This window comes from Barbus barbus (genome assembly GCF_936440315.1).
Source record: "Barbus barbus genome assembly, chromosome: 23".
In the NCBI taxonomy this organism is placed as follows: domain Eukaryota; kingdom Metazoa; phylum Chordata; class Actinopteri; order Cypriniformes; family Cyprinidae; genus Barbus; species Barbus barbus.
The window spans coordinates 8252258-8272569 of NC_136751.1; positions in this window are offsets into that span (position 1 = coordinate 8252258).

The following is a 20312-nucleotide window of genomic DNA, read 5'->3' on the forward strand; positions in this document are numbered from 1 at the left end:
ACAGTGATGTTTTGTTTGCACAGCTATTTTGTATATTCATGTTTTTTTAAGAAAAAATAACAAAAGATTATGCCAAGCAATTTAATAATTAATACTTGATTCATAAACCTAATTTATATTGCATGATTTTGTTTTTTAAAAGTTTTATGGTTGTAAACTGGGCCATTTTCATATTATAATACAAATGAGTATGTGCAGAACATAAAAATACCAGAATAGTCATTTAATTGACTAGATAGATTTATTGCATGGGTTTTGCAAGTAATCTGTAAAGAATACATTAAAACATTGATGTTGTGACTGGAGCCCACAATAGCGAGAATTTATACCGGCACACACCTTAAGGCACGCCGCTTTGGAGCTAAAAACACACACTGTACAACAGCTGGTGTGCTCAGTATGGGACTGATACGGAATCTCTACAAACAAGTGGCTGGACTGTGTTATTAAGCAAATGATCCTTAAACAATACAAACACATGTATTAACCATTAGGGGCTCTCAGGGGCTCCTTCACGCTTAATAGGCTTGCTTAATTTAGTGTTTATCATGGTAACATTTCCAGGTTATGTTCACCAGGCCTTGAGATAACAGGCAAGAAGCGTGAGCACTATGTCAACAAGCTCATAGTGCCCTTATCATTACAGCTTAGTGCCACCTTAATAGGGACAGTAAATGATCAGCAGTACTTCAGCATTGCATTGACACACTGAGTCTGTAGTAGAATGAAGAGGCTTTTCCAATGGTGGTGTGAATGGGGCTACTGATCCATGATCTATGTCATTATCTATATCCAACATTAATATCATTTATTCATATATTCTTTTTTTTTTAAAACAGCATTACCATTTGCTATTGGCTTCATTTTCCTTGTCTAGTTTACTCCGTGTTCTTTACAGTTTTACAAGATCACATGCACATGTTCACCGTCTGAAGTCAGTTTCATCAAAAATAAATGAATGGAACAGCGAGAAGGAGAGCTGGTGACAGCGACTCGTAAATTAGGAGTCCAGACCAGGACAGCGTGACCTGAGAATCTGTCACCGAGAGGGACGGATGGCAAGAGGTGCAGATATATTCTGCTGAAGGCCTAGTTTAGATTCGCACTGACCTTGTGTTTGGGTCTGACACTTTTATTGATTAGTGCACGGAACTGATGTTCTGCTCAGAAGACCCTTATGAACACACCATGGAGCGGAATCCCTCAGAATGAGCGCCATTATATTGAAGTTAACTTTCTGTACTGGCATATGACTGAATCTGTTGTGTGTTATAGCTTTTAAAAATCTTTATTCCTGGTCGCTTTTCACAGCTAGGAGACACTAAAGATCTTCCAGGAAGAATATCCTACACTGAAAAAAATGATTAATTGAATTTATTTTTATTTTTTTGAGGTAAGAGGTTGCAATCAATTTATTTTAGCTACATTTAAATAAACTAATTAAACATGTTTGGTGGTATGGGTAGGTTTAAGTGTGGGTTAAGGTGTACGGGATGGGTAAACAGTGACAGAAATTAATTACAGAAGTAACTACATATAGGTATTTTTAAAAATTACAATGTAAAAACATGTATGTACACATTAAGTGCATTGTATCAAATTATTAATTTAAATGTAAGTACATAGTAGTTAAGGCCACCTAATATAAAGTGGGACTAATAAAAGAGTAACAGGTCTAGGTCAGCTATTTGTTTACATTTAGCCATCATTATTAATAAAGTTGTCTAAATTCTCCTTAATGTCGTGAGACTGCTTTTCTTGGAGAGTGAACTGGTCATATGTTGCAATGCAGAAGAACGACTCACAGCTACTCAGACATGGCAGATTTGTGACTTATGTTTCAGTTTGTATCAGCACAATATGCAGCCAGTTTACTGTTCTGGAGAACCCAGAACATTCATTTTATCATGACAATGATGAAGAAAGAGGTCTGGGCCCTGGCAGACACTGAGCCAGAGGAAACTATGAAATAAGTCTCTGAAGTTGAACACAATACATACTAGTGCAGTGATGCTTCTCACTCTGTGCACCCTGACATTACCAGCATCAATTTAGATTCTGTAATATAATATGTCAGAAATCATATGTCAATAAATATTTCAATGTAGTCTGTCTTGTAGTCCGTGGGTTTCCCAAACAACGGTTCACAAATAACTTATACGTTTTGTGATATAGCTTAGTGCAATTATTAAATCAAAAGCTGTGATTTTTTTTAAAGAAGAGTCTGAAGTTATGCAGAAGTGTACAATCCGAGCAGCTCGGTTCACAGTAAATGCAACACACTCCATCTCTGTATGTGCTGGCAGTTTAATTTAAAAGCTCTGAGGATTTGAAATATTAACTGTGAAGAATTTAATACTTGAATATTAGTAATATTAGTGATATTAGTAACCCACTTGTTAAGTCGTGACATATGGAATACTGTTTCCAGGTCCAGGCCTCTACTAGTTTCAGTTAAGAATACTATCTCAACAGCCATTTATGAGCACTGGTTGTACATATTACACATGTAAGCTCAGCTTTTATGAACTCATATTGTATGCTACAGTTTACATACAACGTGTCTGACACCAATATTTTAGCAATTTCTTAAAGATGAATCATGGTCTGGTCATCTGAGATATCATTATGAATAGCCTATAAAGGTTACAATCATGACTTTTTGGTAGTATTCTGAGTTTACATTAGAACTGTTGTTTGCTTGTGCATTTAATAGAGCATTTGAACCTGGAAACGTTATTTTGTGATTTCACACTTAACCAAGAGGATAAAAATGTTTAGTATTTATGTTCTGTAATGAACTTAATTAACATTCCTATAAATAAGAACGCTATCATGGTGTCACATTTTACAGTGATATATGTGATGGGGCAGTGGTGGGGGTGTAGAGAGATAAAATAGAAGAGGGACAGATGGTTTTGTTTCTTGCGGTCAGGGAACACAGGATCACTGATCAGAACACAGGTCACATGTTCTCTGTACAGGACTCTGGCACATGCCTGACATATTGGAACTAATTAACAGTTTGGCTTTGTTAAAGAAGACCAAGTACTGAATGGCAACAATAATCTGAGCGATAGTAATGCTGTATGAGATTAAATTCAGAAATTGGAACTGACTTGCTATGTGACTCTAAATCAAACATATCTACAATGAGCATGGAGCCCCACAGAGAGTTTAAATAGCTTGAATTACAGTGTTTGCAGGAAAAAAAAATGGCTCACGTATTTCTCAATTTTCTCTTTTGTCTCACTCCTCCATATTTAAAGTAATATTTATTCCACATAATAATGTAACATTTATATTATGTACAATATTGTGTGTAAAATTAATAATGTAGTATGTATTACATACAACAATATTAGAAAATTTTCTGTCTGATAAACGCTCTACAACTTATTTTAGAGCCTTTTTGTATTTTACAACAGCAGTTTGGAAACCAGTGTATGCTATATGAAATCTGTGATGCAATATGGTGTCTTTGCGCCACCTAGTGACAAAAGTGTGAAAACAGTAAACACATAACATTTGGTATTACAGTTGGTGATCACTAGCATTTTGTTGAGGTCTTACAAACATACCTTACGAAATATACAGATTTAATTAGTTATTTATCTGCTATAATTTAATACAGAGATTAAAATAATGGACAAAACTGACTGACCATCAGCTGCAAATTATTTGAATATTAGGCATATTAATTTGAAATATTTTATAGCATCTTAAACCATCAAATATCACCATGTTACGTCCCTATATAGACGTGTGTATAAGTTTGAGGTGGTTGCATATCATGACATTTTAAGGTTATTGCATAGCCTATAGGCCTATATCAGTAGCAATTTTCCAGTTTTTAAATTTGCAATAAAAATGGAGAAAAGCTCAATTGAAAAGCTTAATCATATCATAAATTTTTTTGGTCTGTTGTTACTTATCCATATCTCAACCTTCAACCTTCCACTCTAGGAAATTATACTAATGTAACGTTTTATAAAATGATCCAATTCTTTATTTGATGATCCATCTATTTTAGCTTCTTTATGCTCAGACATGGGGTAGTCAGAACAGATTGATCTTTCACTTCCAGCAGACAGAGGAACAGATTGATGGATCTTTCAGTAGAGAGTCCATATGCTTATTTTATCTTCTCTTTAATGTAAATGTGCTGTGTGGTTCTCCTAATGCTCTCTGAGCTGTTTGGTGTGTGTCAGTAGATCCTGAAAGAGTCTCTGATTGGACTCCAGTGAGATGCCCAGCAGGAACCACAGGAACAGATCCAGGTGTCCATTCTCACTCTCGAGGGCTTCATTTACTTGATGCTCATCACTGATTCTCTTCCTGAAATATTTCTCCTTCCAAGGCTTATTGAGTCCCTGAATTTCTCTCAGACTGTTGATGTATTTAAGGGAATCTGATTGGCTAGTGCTGGTCTGGAGGTGGTCCAGAAGAGAGCAGAGGGAAGCAGCTCCCCTTTAATAAGGTTTGACATCAACACACCTACTGATGAAGTTGCATTAGTGTCTTTCATCCAGACCACGAAAGATGAACAAAACGTTACACTTTGCAGATTTCCTCTCAGATCTGTTGGTGAATGTTGATAAAGTGCTAATTGTTAGAGACTTGAATATTCACATATACAATACAAAGATTTGTGTTTCAGACTTAATAAACTCTTTTTGGGTCAAGTAAAATGTCACTGGATCCACTCATTGTTTATATCATGCACTAGATTTAATTATATCACATGGAATTGATTATACTGATATAGATATTTTACCTCTAAGTGAAGATATACTGACCTGTATCGCGCATGCTGCGTACGTATTACTATATTGTTCCGTGTTATCATCTGGGTAGAACTATTTTCCAACCACTAAAGATAGATTCACAAATAACCTGCCTGATTTGTTTCATCTGCTCTGTTTACCCATAAATGCACATGCACTAGACGAAATGACCAGCAATATGGGCAGTATCTTCTGCCCATATCTTCAGTATACATTAAACGTTGTTGTCCCTGTCAAAGTAAAGGTTAGAGAGAAACACACTGCACCATGGTACAACAGTAATACCCATTCTCTCAAAGAAAGAAACTCATAGAAAATAAGCAAAACAATCCCCAATTTTTATTTAGCACAGTGGCTAGATTAATAAATAATCAGATGTCACCCAAATGATATATACCCACACCAGTTTAGTAGCAATGACCTTATGAAATTCTTCACTGATAAAATAGATAGCAACAGAAATACAATAACAAAATAAAATACAACACCTTGTAACTCAGCTTTAATTATCGCCCCCAAAGAAAAATTGCAGTGCTTTACAACCATAGAACAGGAAAAGCTAAATAAACTTATCACTGCATCTAAACCAATAATATGTTTATTAGATCCTGTACAAAATAAATTACTGAAAGAGTTGTTACATGTAGCAGAAGAGCCACTTCTCAATATTATTAATGCTTAGTTGTGCTCCTTCCTGCAAAAAAAAAAAATACAAAATTATATACACACACATATATATATATATATATATATATATATATATATATATACACGTGTGTGTGTGTGTGTGTGTGTGTATTGTCACGGTGCACACAGCAGGGAGGACACAGGAAACGAGGATGTAACTCAAAAACAGTCTTTACTGGACATCAGTACAAGACAAGGCTGTACAGAGACAGGAACACCGGAGAGTAACGAGTAGACCAGACGAAATGGCACAACACAGACAGGACTATAAATACACAGGTAAATTAACAAACACGGCTGGACCAGAATAAACTACTAATGACATGACAAGGACAGGAAACAAACCAAATATGGGCACAAGAGGCAGGAACACATGACACACACACAGTTCCCTGACATATATACAGTATATATATATATATATATATATATACACATACGTGTGTGTGTGTGTGTGTGTGTATATATATATATATATATATATAAGAAGAATTTCATTCAGGTTTCAGGCCCCATCATAGCGCATCAAAAACGGATCAAAAACTGCACTTGTTAAAATTACAAATGACTGCTTCTTGCGTCAGAACAAGGCTGTATCTCACCACTAGTTTTACTTGATCTTAATGCTGCATTCGACACAGATCATGACATACTCATAGACTGATTACAAAACGATATGGATATTCAAGGACAGGCTTTAAGATGGTTTAGATCTTACCTGCCCAATTATTACCTCTTTGTTTATTTAAATGGGGAAATAATCTCAACTAACACCAGTCAAGTATGGAGTGCAAGTATGGATAGTATGTCTTAGGCCCTCAGCTATTTTCAATATACATTTTGCCCCTTGGTAATATTATTAGAAAATATGGGATTACTTTTTTTTTTATTATTATTATTATGATGATACTAAATTATATATTTCAACAAGACAAGATGAAACCTCTAAATGATCTAAGCTAACTGTGTTTGAAGATGTAAAAGCCTGGATGACCAATATTTGTCTCCTATTAAATTCGGAAGATATTATTAAAGAGATTATTATTAATTGAACAAAAAAAACAGTACACAAAATCTCTTTACAATTCCAATTTGCATTTAGACAGATGTACTGTTACTTCCTCTACTGTCAAAAACTTGGGTGTTAGACAGCAACACCCATGTTACCTGTTTCTGATGCAGAAAAGCTAGTTCATGTATTCATGACCTCAAGACTGGACTATTGTAATGAACTGCTGGGTGGTTGTTCTGCATCTTTAATAAACAAGCTTCAGATATTCAGAAACACAGCAGTTCTTACCAGATCAAGCAAATATGCATATACTACCAAAATTTTTCAGTCACTACATTAAATTAAGCTACCCATTAAGCTACCCATTAAGTTCCATATCATTTACAAAATACTGCTACTTGCTTACAAGGCCCTAAAATTATTTTGTTCCTGCATACATAACCAGTCTTCTATCATGCTACAATCCATGATGTTAGTTAAGGTCGCAAAACTTTTGGTAGTACCTATAGCAAAGTCTACTAAAGGAGGCAGAGCAATTTTGCATTTGGCTCCTAAACTCTGGAATAGCCTTCCTGATCATGTTCAGAGCTCAGACACACTATCTCTGTTTAAATCAAGATTAAAGACACATCAAGCATTCACATAACATATCTCAAAACCTTGTACTCCAGTTATATCTGACCAAATGCACATTATCAGTCTTTGCTTGAAATGTTAAGAACAGCAGCTTCGCTAAGTTTACTCCTTCTTCTTTTCTGTTTCTTCCATGGGATGGGCATCCCGACATACTTGGAGATTACACAAGCTCCAGTTCAAGATTCAGAAGTCCAGCAGATGCCTCCAAAGACAGTGCTTCATTTGCCCCTTAACTCTCTCCCTCTATGATGTTGACCTGTGTGTAGATCCTGCTCAGGATGATGTCATTCCCTTGGATTTGAATTCTGTCAACTAAGCTTTCATATACTTGTTCTTCATGTTCTTGATCTTTGACTCTGTGCAGTCCATCACCTACTAGCAGGTCTCCAATCTGCACCATCAGGGCTGCTTGTGTGTCAACCACCCTGATGTCAGAGGCCACTGGCCCATTTCTGAAGTTTTCAGGTTGCACCAGGGACATGTTATCCTTCACAGACACACTGCTGGGTCTTGGAGACTCTGATCACTCTCCTACTGATACTGACAAAAGACAACAAAACAATATTTCACATACTGTATACTTGCAGTATAGCTTGCACTACAAAATTACAAAACTCTTATAGAACTTTCAGAAAGTCTTTTAGTGCTGTTACCTGTTCCAAAACATCCCTAGTCCCAACTGGCAGTTGACCTTGAAATGAATCTCCCTACCTCCAATGGAAATACCAACATTGTGGCATTCATAGACATATTCTCATAACCTTGCCATCTTATTCCACTTTAGGGACTACCCATGGCCATGGAGACTGCTAATGCTCTTTTCAATTAAGTTTTCAGGACTGCCAGATGATATGTCTTGGACCGGAGACAACAATTCACATCACAGGTTTGGAATCCTATTACTGCGGAGAACAACAGAGGAGAATATTGGCCAAAACTGCTTCACACGCTTATTCACAGGACTTCCAATATGTCTTGAGGTACCAGCCCTCCTTGTTACCCTGGTCAAGAGAGCCTTCAGAGAAGCCAGTGGTGGACGACTGGATCAGGAGGAGTGAGTGGGTGTGAGACAGTGCCTACGTAAGGATTCAAAGAACCATAAAACACCAGAGTGCTCAAGCCTGAATAAGCTGAACTCAATAAGGTGTCTCCACCCCAGTTATCAACCAGGCCAGAGGGTCTGGTTATCCACTCTAGAGAATTAGAACCGCTCGTGATAGTATGGTTTAAAGGAGAAATTATTGAAATAGAAGAGAAGGAGATAGAAGGGACGCTGGAAGAAATGTTGCTTGGACTGAGCAATGACTGCTGCTTTAATGACGGCTGGATTATTGGCTGGAGTAATCGTAGCAATTATTGATAGAACTGAATAATTAGGCTCCTCACAAACTTATCTTTGGAACTTAAATTCACAAGTTCACCTGCCCATTCAGTCCTGTTAGATAATGGTAAACGAACATGGTTTGCTCTCGTCGAAGGAGGTTCGACCCGAGTTAAAACTTTCAAAAAGGATTTATCAAGGACAGCAAGCTGGGCAACTGACTGCAAGTAATTCTGAGGTACAAGTAGAGAAAATTTTGTGAGCTAAAGGGTGGGGAAGGGGGAAGGCTTGTTATTTCCACAAAAAGGAGAGAGGGTGGAGTTTATTGATTAACGTTAAACAGTGGTGCGACGGCTGGATTATTGGATGAGAGATTGGTGTGCTTGTTTAATTTGAGATTGGTTTGACCTGATGTATGAATGGCAGGCATTCGAGGACCATCTGCCTAAGGTTCTGATTTGGAGTTCAGGGAGACCATTCTGAGCGGCTGAAGTTGTGGCACCTATGTGGAAAAAATGGCTGAAGTAACAGTTCGCTGGAATGCCTGATCTGGTCTGGACTAATTTGAGGTGTTTTTTTAAACTATAATGTCTGGAGATGGGACTATTGTTATCATCTATGAAAAGGGGATCGGTGGGATATTGAAATTGAGATCTTCTGTGGGACAGGAAAAAGGCAATGGACTGTAAGACTGGAGGGGAGAGAGTAAGTTAAAGATGAAAATTTAATGACTGCACATTAATTGATATGTTTAGCTATGTTTGATTATAAAACAAATAGTGTCATTGGTCAGTATTTGGAGGTCAAAAAGGGCCAGATGAATTTTGGGATTGAATTTGGAATTAAAGGTAAACCCAGAACATCTGAGGAATCCAAAGGTGGTGAGGATGTTTTCTGACTGGTAACCAGAACGTAGAGAGAGTAAGCATTTGATTAGCAGGTGAGGGGCAAGCAATAATCTAAATAGCTGGGTTGTAATTTTTGTAAGTCTTTGATAAGGAGGGAGATTTGAGAATTATTGATGGCGGGCCACTGATGACTGAAAATTAGTTTATGGAAAAAATGGATGCCGTTAAGATATTTCTTTATAGATCTGAGTTGGATCTGTTTAAAGTAGTGTACAAAGGTTGCAAAATAAGAAATAGTGATAGTGAAAATGTGATAGTGAAATCTGACTACAGGTAAGTGTATCTTCACATATACACACATAATTCGTAACACATAATAAATTACATATGCACTATTAACAAAAATAGTTATATAAAAATACATAGATATTTATACTTTATGCATTTTTTTAATACTATTTAACACTAAAATGTAGTTGTTGACTTCCAGCTACTCTGCAAAGGTTTGTCATTTTTAGATGACTTCCTAAGATGCTTAGTTTGGTTTGACCGACCAACTTTCATCTCCCACTAGAAGATTTACTGACAATACAAACAACCACACACAAAACATAAATCACTTAAATGTATGAAGTGTCCGGAACATGAACTGCAAGGGAATATGTGAATAGAATGATGTCTGTGGATGGCCAGAATCAAATGTGTAGCTGCTTCTCCTGACCGGAAATAGCAGAGGGGAAATGGCTTGGATAATGAGATGGATAGATACATTATGGAGAGGGTGGTTTACTGGAATGTAAGGTTAAAAAAGAGACACTGGGGTGGGTGACAGGTCTGCATGAGAAGCTAATGTTCTGAATTTCTGAAAGGCAAAATTGGGCATCTTAGAAAGAGGTAATAATGTTCCATTGACTAAGAAACAGAAGCCAGCATGTTACTGAGTCAAGGCAAATTACAATGACACTCTAGGGAGGTGGCAGATCTTAGGTCCCTTGGTTTTCTCAGACATTATTGGAATAATCAGTTCATAAAAAAAAAAAATTAAATTAAACAGTGCTGAGGTGGGCAGATTTCCATTTACATTTAGTCATTTGGCAGACGCTTTTATCCAAAGCGACTTACAATTGGGGAATACAAGAAGCAATTCATCTTGAAGAGGCAATCAGACAGAGGAAGTGCTCGTAACACCAAGTCTCAGTCATTGTTCAAATAAGTAAAAGCTAGCAAGGGAAGGAGAGAAAGATAGAGGGAAAGATTAAGGTTTTTTTTTTTTTTGAGTTTAGGATGTAGTCAAGTAGTGCCGAAAGAGATGAGTTTTCAGTTGTTGCTTGAAGATTGACAGGGATCCAGCATTCCGGATAGGGGTGGGAAGATTATTCTACCAGCCAGGAATGGTGAACGAGAATGTTCTGGCGAGTGATTTTGAGCCTCTCTGTGATGGTACCACAAGGCGTCGCTCACTAGCAGATCTCAGACTGAATCATTTGTAGAGGTTTGATTGTGTTTGATGGCAGTCCAGCCAGAAGAGCATTGCAGTAGTCCAGCCTGGAAACGACAAGGGCCTGGACAAGAAGTTGTGCAGCATGCTCTTTCAGAAAGGGCCTGATCTTTCTGATGTTGTGTAGTGCAAACCTGCAGGATCGAGCAGTCTTTGCAATGTGCATTTTGAAGGTCAGCTGGTCACCAAAAATTACACCAAGATTTCTGACCGAAGTTGATGGGGCAATCATTGATGAGCCTAACTGAATCGTGAAGTCATGCTGTAGAGTCGGAGTGGCAGGGAAGAGAAGAAGCTCCGCCTTTGCCAGGTTGAGCTGTAGGTGATGTTCTTTCATCCATGCCGAGATGTCCGCCAGGCAGCCTGAGATCCGTGCAGCTACCGTTGGGTCATCTGGTTGAAAAGAGAGATAGAGCTGTGTGTCATCGGCGTAGCAGTGATAGGAGAAGCCATGTGCATGTATGATGGGACCCAGTGATGTAGTGTGTGTGGAGATAAGGAGGGGTGCAAGAACCAATCCCTGAGGAACTCCAGTGACCAGTTGATGTGGTTTGGATACCTCCTCTCCCCAGGCCACCCTGAAAGACCTACCGGTGAGATAGGATTTAAACCAGCGAAGTGGAATCCCAGTGATGCCCAGTGATGCCCAGTGATGAGAGGGTAGACAGGAGGATCTGATGATTGTCAGTGTCAAAAGCAGCAGAAAGATCCAGCAGAATGAGGACTGATGATTTGGAATCGGCCTTTGCAATTCGCAGGGCTTCAGTGATTGAGAGTAGTGCAGTCTCTGTTGAATGGCCAATCCTGAAGCCTGACTGTTTAGCCTCCAGTTTGTTGTACTGTGAAAGAAACAGTGAGAGCTGGTTGAAGACAACTCGTTTGAGTGTTTTCGCTACGAATGGAAGGAGAGAGACAGGTCTCTAGTTTTCTAAAAGAGAAGTGTTTAATGTAGGTTTTTTGATCAGTGGGGTTACCCGAGCCTGCTTGAATGCTGTGGGGAAGATGCCTGTGAGGAGAGATGTGTTGATAATGTGTGTGAGTGCCGGTAAGAGTGTGGGAGAGATTGTTTGGAGAAGGTGTGAGGGGATTGGGTCAAGAGGACATGTTGTAGGATGGCTGGAGAGGAGAAGTTTGGATACTTCTGGCTCGGTGAGGGGACAGAAGGAGAAGATGGGAGTTAGAGCAGTGGATGTGGTTGATTGGAGGTCCTGTGTGTGTGGAGTTGAGAACTGGTTACTGATTGTTCTAGTTTTGTCTGTGAAAAAAGTGGCAAAGACGTCAGCTGTTATCGAAGTGGTGGGAGGTGGAGGAGGGGGACAGAGGAGAGAATTAAATGTTCTGAAGAGATTACGCATGTCTGGAGCGCTGTTGATCTTGTTGTGGAAATGTGAGGATTTGGCAGTGTGGACTTCAGTAGAGAAAGATGAAAGCAGAGAGTGATACCTACTCAAGTCCGACGGATGGTTTGATTTGCGCCATTTTCTCTCTGCCACTCTGAGTTTGGTCCGATGCTCACGAAGAACATCAGATAACCAGGGGTTAGAAGAGGCAGCCCGTGCTTGCCTGGAGGAGAGAGGACAGATGTCGTCAAGGTTAAGGTAGACCATAAAGTGTCAGTAGCTGCATTCACATCCGGAGATGAGAAATGGGTAGGCGAGGGAAGAGAGGAGGATACTACAGAGGAAAGAAGGGAGGGGGAAGGCTTGGTAATACAATAAGGAAATCGTTGAGCAAATAGATTAGATAAGGGATGCTGGTGAGGATCAAAGCAAAGGGCTTCAGATAGCATGTCAAAAGTTTTGTGCTGCTTTTACATCTGAATATATTGTGGCACACAAGGAAGACTCTATTGTAAATCTCAAAGTCCAGAGCGCCCCAATAGGGGTACTGGTTACACTGCATTCTTGTGTCTATTTGGGAAGACTGAACAGAATTAGATATTAGCTAACAATTTCATAAATACACTAACAAAACAGAGTGAGCCAAAATTACTTTAACAAAACATGAATGTAGAATTTTAGAGTTGCAGATTATTTTATTTTATTGAAGTTATGATAATATCAACCAGAGGCAATAAAATATCTGTATAATTTATTAAACAGAAGACAGTGATCTAACAGTTCCTGACTAAACAGCACGATAAAACTGAGCTCCTCTGACTCGATGAGGACATCTACAATAGCTTTTATAAGGTCACACCAAATGAAGGGGGCGTTTCTACAACCTTTCACTCACCTTTAGTGTTGGTTGCTGGTAATAAAGATAAGTCAGGATCTAAATGCAGCAAAACTTTAAAACAAAAACTCAAAATAACAAGATACTTAGGATACTGGTCTAAAGAAGACCAAACAAAGACAGACAAAGTACGGAGGAAACTATACAGGCCTTGTAGGCGGAGCCGCAGGCTTGCAAGACTGAGGTGAAGACGGGGGCTTGGAAATCCGGGGCAAAGCTGGTGCGACAGAGGACCAAGGTAGAGCCACAGAGATGGAGAGATGAGGCAAAGCCAGAGGAGTGGAAGAACAAGGTGGAAGCAGGGCATTGACTGACCAAGTTGGAACCACAGGAATGAGGGAGACCAGTGGAGTCTGAAGACTGACAGACCCCGGTGGAGCTGAGGGAGGAGCTGAAGTGTCAGAAAGCCAAGAGTCCAGGGCTTGGAGCACTGAGGTGAAGCCACAAACACACTCACTGGAACACACAGTTTTGCCAGCTCACACACCCGGTCAGATTCTCTGGGAAGCTCTGGTTCCAGGGCGATGGTTGGCTCATTCCTCTTCTCTAGCTAATTCATCATGGCAGGCTCAGTCTCTGTTTGCAGTGGGCTCTGTCTTTGCATTCACTGGGGTGGTGGTGGTAGCTGGCTGGCATTCTGAATTTTTGCAGATGGGCAAAGGGGAACCATTATTGAGGGGTACCCACACCATGTTCTCCATGTCCCTAGATGCTTGTTTCCAGCAAACACAATCTTGTTTTCCATTTAAAGCTTGTCTAGAAAACTAAGGTTTGTCTTTCTGTCAGTGTTGGTTGCTGCAATGCTTTAAAATAGCAAAAACTCAAAATAACAAGATACTCAAGATATTGATACTTGCAAAACATGAACAAAACAACACAAAAATATCTAAAGAAGACAAAGAACTGAAGAAAACAATGGACTTAAATACATAGACCAAAGAAACAATGCAATGACTACCAGGGGCCTGTACCATGAAGTCGGATTAGCTGGCTAGCCAGGTAAGGTTCAGTTTAGTTTGCACCAATCCTGGGTTTAAGGCATCATGAAAGTGGCTTGGCTTTTAGCTGCGTTCACTGCCATAGTAACTTACACTGCACAGCTAACCTGCTCCGGGGCAGGTTATACTCTGAGTTCAAGGAGTCAGATGTGAGCAAAGTGACACATGTCTGACACAAAAAAAGTCACTCCCCCAGTTTCTCTTGCTCCAAATTAAAGGTCACTAGTACAAAAAAAATTGTCTGGCTTTAATGATAATTACTTAAGGGTTATTTTATATGATTTAAATAATTATATGATTTATATTGTTATTAATCCATTACACACAAGCAATTTTAGTTTAAGTTATCATAAATAATTTATTTTAAATTAATGTTAATATATACAGATCATATGTAATATAAATAAGCAGTAGAATCAATAGATAACACTTTAAAATTGACTACGTGACCTTACATGTTCGAGTCTCTATCGCTGTATATTTCCAACTATATAAACTAATTTAAGTTTCTAAGTTAAGAAATCTAAGTTTCACTTGTGACTGCACTGATAAAGAAAGATAATTTCTTTAATTTGTCCTCTTTCAAGAACAAGTACTTTTTTCATTGTAAATGTATTTAAATTCACCATATTCTTCAATCTCTTAACTTTTAACCAAGGCTCGTGATTGGCTGTTTGCCAGTGATGTCATACATTCACGTGCACGTGCTCCACAAACTCAGGATCAAAGCCTGAGTTGACAAAGAAAGTTGATGATCAGCATCATGGTACCAACAAAGCCGGATTGGAGTGGTTTGGTTTTGTCAACTCGAAACTAATCCTTTAACTCTGAATTTGTTCATCTACCATCATGGTACAGGCCCCTGGTGTGCCAATCAATAAAACAATTAACTTCCATAGAAACAAACTGAAAACTAGGTCAAAGAACCAAAACATGACAAAACGCTCACAGAAACAAACACAGACTATCCATAACACTCTCAAACAATAACAGATGTTGTTTTAAGTTGTACAACAAAAAGCTGAGAATCTCCTACAAAAATAAGTTGACAGAACTCAAAAATTTGAAAAGTTTTTTTTTTTTTTTTACAGTGTACTTTGATTTGCAGTAAGGTATTGTAAAGGCCATTTGAAATGCATATACCTTCTGAAGCATGTATACTAGCATTTAGATGTCCTAAAACTAAATATGCACATACACACGGGACCCCATGAAACCATAATAAAAGTTGTATGTAAGAAAGACTGTCTAAAAAAAAAAAAACACTTGTGATGTGTGAGTTGTTTCTCAAAGCAGGTTTTACAATTTTACACAGACAGTGAGGCATCATAAGCCCTTAATCCAGAATACAGCGGTTCAGTGAATGTGGTGTTGATTATGTGTAAGAGTTTGAGTGTGTGTGCCAGAGACACTGTATAGAAGGACTCAATGCTGGCTGGCCAGATAGACTCCTTCTCTATTAGACTGTGGTAAATGGGCAGGTATGTTATTGCTCACATCATTTTGCCAGACAGTGAATCCATTAGCAGAGCAGAACAGGCTCCAGGGCTTTTCGATGTATCCATACCAACAGTCACTTTCCTTACTTTCCTGCTGATTCCTTTATACATCACTGCTACTTGACCCCAGCTGGACATCGGTTCCTAATGTTTTAGAAACGCTTTTGTGCAGTGGTGTGCGGTGGTGTTTTAAAATGAGGAGGCAGTTTTATATAGCTATATGTGTATGTGTTACACTTAACGTTGTAACATTTTCCTGGGTAAATAAATATTACATAAAAAAAAGAGAACAAATATAATTATATATATTTTTTTTTATTTAATAATTTTAATGCTAATTATACATTTCATAGTGTTTTTATGCATTTTTATATTTATTCCAAAATAATAACTACAGGCAGTAACAATTTGAACAATATTCTGGAAACAATAAGGTTTCATTAGTTATAATTTGTTAACTACTTTAGTTAACATGAATTAAGAATAAACAATAGCCTACTTCTACAGCATTTATTAATCTTAGTTCAAATGAATTTCAACATTTACTAATGCATTATTAAAATCAAAACATTTGTTTGTTGACATTAGTTTATGCACTGTAAACTAACATAAACTAACAATGAACTGTATTTGTAATAACTAAGGTAAACAAAGATCAATAGGCTAAATACTGTAATAAATGTTCATTGTTTGTTCATGTTAGATTAAATGACACCTTATTGTAAAATGTTACCAATATTTTTTATTTGTGAAATGATGTTCAGCTGTTCTTTTTAATAGTCAATTTATTGTTGGGTCATCAACGTCATAAAAGCAATGTAAACACTGCCACAGACACGAAGATACAGGTATATCTTTCATTTCATCACAATGAATGCTCACTCAAAACTGATGTCATCGCGTTTTCATACCATTTCAAGTTTTATTTTGACGTGACTCAAAGCATTGGTATCTAAGCAGGAGAGTTGTTTACTTACTTTATAATTAGTCAATAACGCCATCATTTTCTTCATTCAGGCCGAGAGCTCCCAAGTAAACAAGAGGCGGGATTTATCGCAGGAACCAAACACATCCAATCATAATCGATCATATACAATTATAGCGCGATGGAGGCGTTGCCTCCTCTCACGTGACTTTCCCCCATTCATTTCAATGAGCCTCCAGAAAAGTCACCGCACGCTTTGGGGTCTCTGTTTTAAGTCTATGGACCGAAGGCAGGCAAGCCTCCGCTGTAACTTTACCTGCGGGTGTCGCTGTTTGACAGCGTTACTTTATAAAAAACGAGTGACTTTTATACTTTTAATGCCATATTTAATAATATTTGCGATTTATGTTGGTAATATCGATTATTTTCTCATCCAATTTTTTGAGGAGACACTGCCTCCCTTGCCTCCTCGGAGGAAACGCCCCTGCTTTCGAGGTACTTTGAATCAAATCAATATAGAAATCCTGGCCAGGACACGTCCGGGAAAAATGGCACGTATGGTCACCCTAACATATGTAATCTTTCTGTTCCCTTCAGACAGGATGAGAAGAGCAGTTGTTGTGTTTGGATCTAGTTTAAGATCACAGGCATCTGAACACAAGACGAGAGAGGAATACATAAAAGAAAGTTCTACAGTGTGTGTGTGTGTGTGTGTACTTGGTATTCCCTATACATCATGGGGACCAAATGTACCCACAAGGATAGTAATACCAGCAAATTTTTAATTTTTTTGGTCCCCATGAGGAAAACAGCTTAAAAATAATACCGAATGATTTAAAATAGTAGTAGTAGTAGTAGGGTAGGGTTAGGGGATATAAAAATACAGTTTGTACAGTATAAAAACCTTTAAGTTTAGGTTTAGGTTTATGGGGACTAAACATGGAAACCTATGGGGACTAAACATGTGTGTGTATACAGGTTTGAATATACTGATTTGTGATTGACAGTTCTTGTCGTGCAACATGTTTGCATTCATTATGACATTAAGAAAATGCTAGTCACTGGAATCTTGTCATGTTTCATTTGGTTATCTTACGCTGATAAAGAATGTTATAAAAGCAACAACGGTAGCAGAAACTTTTGACACATTCAACAACATAATTTCTAAAGTTTAACTGATACAAGCATGTTAACATTGTTTATCGTATTTCATCTATACTTAAGATCAGGAATGGGTAACTCTGACCCTCAAAGTTGACTGTCCTACAGAGTTTAGCTCCAAACCTGGTTAAAGTCCTCTTTCTAGTACTCCTGAAGAGCTTAATCATTCAGGTGTATTTGATTAGGGTTGTAGCTGAAGCAAAGTGGTTCTTGAGGATCTAAAGTACAGATGAAATATAATGAACAGAATGTTTTAGATCTTTGCCTGACAGAGACATATATACCTGCTTGATTATATACTCATTTACTCAGATTATGTTAAGATATGAACATATATGTTCATATGTTTTATGCACATCTTCTACCCCTCGTCTGATGTTTGGATTTCTTAAGATACAGCTCGTCCACCACACCTTCTGACATCTGATGCATGTAGGTGATTGTTAAGCAGTGAGTAGGAATTGGAGTCTTCTCTGAGTGTTTGCCTGATTTCACAAATTTCTGAATCTCTCTTGACAGATCTTTCATTTCCAGCAGACAAAGCAACAGACTGATGGATCTTTCAGTGCCACGTTCATCTTCTCTTTAATGTACTGTGTGGTTCTCCAGATGCTCTCTAAGGTATTCTCTGTGTGAATCCAGTGAGACGCCCAGCAGGAACCACATGAGCAGATCCGGGTGTTTGTTTTCACTCTTAATGGCTTCATCGACCTTTATGCAGATTATGCACTACATCTGTAAAGTTCAAGGTGTCAGCATTTGTTATTACATAATAGCAAAAATGCAGCGAGGAACTTGGATAGATGAAGCTATAGACTTTTCTCTGATGAATTACAGATTCCTCGTAAAACAACTCAATGCAAATCCCAGAATACATGCCACACTCTTTCAGGTCCTCCTCATATTGCCCTTCATCAGCTGTTTGAGAGCCACCCTCAATAAGTGTCACAATCACTTCCCTGCTGGGCTGCAGGAGTTTCTCTGGATCCCTCTCTTTGTGCTACTGATACTTCATGTCAATCTAAATCAGCAGGGAATAGTTCTAAATTTCAGTCAGATTTTCAAGGGATTTCTGAACTGATGTCTTCTTTCAGCAGCTTTTGAAGTATAGCAGAAGACTGGTATTTGGCACATAATGGATGATTTTTGCTCTTTTGATGCATTAGACGATTCTGCTGGGTTGACGCTATAGTCACTGATTCTCTTCCTAAAATATTCCTCCTTCTTTAAGGCTCATTAAATCCCTGAATTTCTGTCAGACAATTGATGTATTTGGAGGGGGATCTGATTGTTGATCTGCTAGTCTGGATGTGATTTTGATGAGAGCAGAGAGAAGCAGCTTACCTTTAATAAGGTTTGACATCAACACATCCCCTGAAGAAGTCAGTCACATCAGAAACTTTCTGAGAATCTGAAAACATCAATGTCATTGTGTTTCTATCCAGACCATCAAAGATAAACCCTGAGTCCAAATCTTGAAGTTCTGGATGAAGGTCCAGCAGAAGTCTGCAAAGACTATACTAATTATCTCACATCAAGTTCCTGGAGGCACAAATATGAAATTACATCCTGACTGGATTTTTACTCTGCCCATTCCAGAGGTTCCAGCAATGCCTTTAGTAAGCCCTGATTTGGTCTTTCTCTTCACATCCTTGTTCAGGTGAAGCTTTAAAGATGCCATTACAGTAGATTGGAGCATGGAGTGTTGTGTTCTAGCTATTTTCTCCATTTGAAAAAAAAAAAAAACGAAATGTTCTTCATTCATGTCACGAATCCTGGCCATGCACTTCCGTTCACTTGCCACCAGAGGTCACTCGTTCACCACACTGACTCATACACCACACCACAGGCACATTACATTGAACTACATTTCCCATCACCCACTGCATTGACACAGCTGTTCACACTGATCACGCTTGCATTGACACAGCTGTTCACACTGATCACGCTTGCACCTGAGAACCATCTCACAATCACCCTCACCCAATCACACACACTACATAAGCTTGGGACATTCTCTTGCTCTCTGCTGAGTATTGTTTAGCCCTGCTACTCTACGAAGCGTTCTCTGTTCATAGTGTTCTGATTCCTGCCTGATCTCCTGGATTATTCTCTCTGCCTTGCCCTGTTTGGACTCTATTTGCTGCTCGTTTGGATTATTGCTCGGTCTCCTGGATTATTCTCTCTGCCTAGCCCTCTGGATACTGTATGCTGATCGTCGACCCACGCTGCCCTTCGGATTGCTCTTGCCTCTGCCATACCTGTCTCCTGAGGGTTTCATTCCCTTGGAGTTTGGTCCCTTCAAATAAGCTGTCATACTTGTTCTTCATGCATCTTTTGTAACAATATACAATAAAATATTAATCAGCACAACAGTTTTCAACATTGATAAATCAGCACATTAGAATGATTTCTGAAGGATCATGTTACACTGAAGACTGGAATAATGGCTGATGAAAATTCAGCTTTGCATCACAGAAATAAATTATTTAAAGTATATTAAAATAGAAAAGTATTGTTTATATTGTGATAATATTTCACAATATTACTTTTTGTACTTTTCTGTATATTTGATTAAATAAATGAAGCCTTGAGTATGAGACGCCTTTAAAAAACCATCAAAAATTGTACTGACCCCAAACTTTCCAATGGCTCTGTGTGTGTGTGGAGCAAAACATTTGTGTATTTGTGGCAGCTGTCTAAAA